We start from the raw sequence: 3,377 nt of genomic DNA on the forward strand, positions 1-3,377 counted from the left end.
TGTGAGATTGGCCGCCGTGACCAAGAGCAGTTTTTTTCGTGCATGTAATTGTTCGACGTCGCCTCACAAAAAATAATCATACTTAGTTCTGACCTCAGTTATTATAACTATTTGGGCGCGCAACCGATTTCTCTCCTCTCACGAGAGCTGATATGTGTGATTGTTATTCATCTTAAATCATGGGAAATATCGGACTTAAGACGAAAGGATATAACAAGTCACGAAGAAGTTTTTAAGGTGAAAACACCCTTTCCGTGGATAATAGCCGTTTTCACGACGGCCATCTGGTACACATTTGGTGCACATCTGGTACAGATTAAGTGCAGATTTGGTCAAATCAGGTTCAGTGTGTCTCTTAGCAGCTAGCAGCTAGGGTTGCACTTATTGCTTATATGCCTGCTTTGTCATATTATCAGAGAGCATCATCGATTAAAACACTGAAATAAATTCATAAAATGAAGACATTTGCTGTAAAAGAAATTAGGTGCAGATTTGGTCATATCAGGTGCATTCGCCGGATAGCCCGTCGTGAAAACGGCTAATATGTCCGGTCAGTTGCTATCGCTCACAGTCAACTCAGCGTACCCTAGCTGAACCGGATCTCACAAATACTCCACGACAGTGTGGGATTTCTGGTGCCACGGGACAGATGGCACAGACACCATCGCCCCTCCCCCTCCCTCCCGTCCCTTCTTCTGTCCACACGTGGTCCCACTCGGTATAGGGGTGGCTCAGAAATCGCAGGCCCGGGGACCGAGCACAGGTGGTTTACAGACAATAGCAAGAATACCAGCGGGCCACAAACGCCGGGGTGAAATATATTTTCATAGATATACAGTAACATCACATATGTAATATGTATTCTAGAAAGAATCGTTCAATATTCGAAAATATTTGTGACACCGTTTGGAACGTAACAAAGATATTGTACTTACATAACCATAATTTCAATAGGTCTAGGTCAATAGGTCAATATATAATAGGTCAATATATAATATATGATATAGGTCATAGGTCAACAGGTCAATATGGTCCGTCTAGGCCAATGAATTTAACGACAAAGAATGGAATGTGGCTTGTAACGTCAAAGCCGTCGTATGTTAGGTGTGTCTATATCAAACATTCTGGTCGCGCGCATTAATTTTGGCACAGAGTGACTTTGGCGACGGCCTCGGTCTAGGCCCTCGCTATGCCAATATGTCTGAACAAAAGCTGCGCAGCAGCCACAGGTCTGCAGTCTCTCGGCACTGCCAGTCGGCTATCTGGCCGCAGAAGGCGGAGCACGGGGAGCCCCGCTGTCCCAGCTGCCAGCCGAGGTCGGCTGTCCTGTCCCAGGGCGCCCGTGTCGCCCCTGAGCCACTGACCCACACTCGCCGGGCAGGGAACGGTGACAGTCGGGAGCGCTGCCAACACGACTCGCTGGCATCCGGCGGCCCCCTGTCCCGTGCCACTGAACGTGCCTCCTGCCGACCTCTGCGAGCCGACCTTCCACGGAGCAGGGCACAGCCGCACTGGTGCAGACACCACTTTTGGACATGTACCTACTCGTAGGCAGCTTTCTTTACATCGTTCCCATGGCATGATGCGCCATGCGGTACAGTATACATTCAGGCGCAAACAGTAGTGACATCTGGCGGCAGCGGTGCAACTTAGGTTTGGAGATGTGCGGTACAGCATGACTTCAGGCGCACACCGTAGTGAATTACCTATTAAATACATAATTGAACTACATATATCAGTAAACAGTATTGAAGTGCATTACATACGCTCTAGACCAAAATTAAAGTAAAAAATACATCAACGAAGACATGAGACGTCCTCTATATATGTATACCTACCATGAAAGTTGACAAATTAACATGAGACATTAAAAGTCTAGAGAAGTATCGAACTTGGAAACGGCTTGCACTTTGCAGGCTCTTACAGTTCAATGATTCAATGTATGGGTAGCGTGCGTTACAGCTCGTAGCGTTGGTACCGGTCGGGGCTGGGCTGGGGAGGGCATTGATCGCCCTGTGACACTATGACTGATCGCCATGATACTATAGGCGAAGGCTGTTATTGATTGGTCAGCTCATGGAAATGGCGGCTATCGACAAACATCGGCACCTCCGCCTAGCCGTTCAGAAAAAAAGCAGACTGCATACATCACAAACCATAAACAGAAAATCGGAGAACTCCTCAAAGTAGCCTGAAAGCGGGGGCGTCCGCACTGGTCTGGGGTAGGACTGGGGTCACTGGTTTCCTCCACAACGCGGCTCATTCAGGACCATGCATTGGCAATAATGGTCATCACCGTACCATGTAGAACATAGGTACGGTCCATAAAAGGGATGGAAAACTACCAGACAGGCGGGAATAATCAATGGAAAGTGTAAGAAACCCAACGTAAAACAAAGTATATTAACATAACGAATACACATTGTGCAAAGAAATAAGCTATCCTCATACGAGCACACCTTAACCCTCGCCCGCACATGCCATTTTTCCATCCTAGAACGCACATGGGGGGGGGGGGGGGTGGTTGCCACCCCCCCGCGCCATTTCGTTCCTGTTGGAGATAGAGCTTAGCAGTAAAGACCAAAAAGATTCTTTGGGAAGAGACGAATCCAATGATACCCAGTTTTACCTTCTCAGGTCAGTCATTGACCTTCCAGGTCAGGTCAAACTAAAAAATGTTGCTGTTTTGGGTCACCGTTGGATATCAAGTGCGCTGCTTATCAAATACCGATGACGATGCTGTTTTCTGGTGCCAAGCCAGCTAGAACCTCTTTGTCACACTATCCGACCAGAATTTTGCTGCTGAGGTCATTTCAGGTCAAGTTAGGTCAAGGTCAATTATATGTGTTTGTATGTCTGTGTGTCTGTGTGTATACTGATGTGTGCACCGATTGTTTTTGGGTCCATATCACATGAAATCATGATCTGAGAAGCTTTTACCAAAAATGCAGTCAAAAAACTTCACAAAAAGTAAATTCAGCTTGCCTAAAACGCAATTATCTTAGATGACCTAGGTTGACCTTGACCCTGACCTTGACCCCTGTACCTCGTCGAACAACATGTTCCATGATAGGTGGGAGGTAAGACTGGCAAAAAAGGCCGAAAGCAGGGTGTCAAAAGCTCACAAGGCCCATGGCAGACGCAAGATGTTGAGAATTGGCCATTTGGGTCATGACATGACCTGAAAAACAAGGTCATATCTCCGAAACCAAAAATCATAGAAACTTGAAATTTTCAGTGCACATCAAGAAAGGATAGACGAGCAGCTATACGAAAAATCAGCCTTCTAGCTCTAAAAATGTTGAGTGCAGAGCAGAAAGACTGCCTGGGGGGGGGGGGGGTGGCAACCACCCCCCATGTGCGGGCGAGGGTTAAAT

Source organism: Amphibalanus amphitrite, unplaced genomic scaffold (assembly GCF_019059575.1).
Source record: "Amphibalanus amphitrite isolate SeventyFive unplaced genomic scaffold, NRLGWU_Aamphi_draft 000307F_arrow, whole genome shotgun sequence".
NCBI classification, from domain to species: domain Eukaryota; kingdom Metazoa; phylum Arthropoda; class Thecostraca; order Balanomorpha; family Balanidae; genus Amphibalanus; species Amphibalanus amphitrite.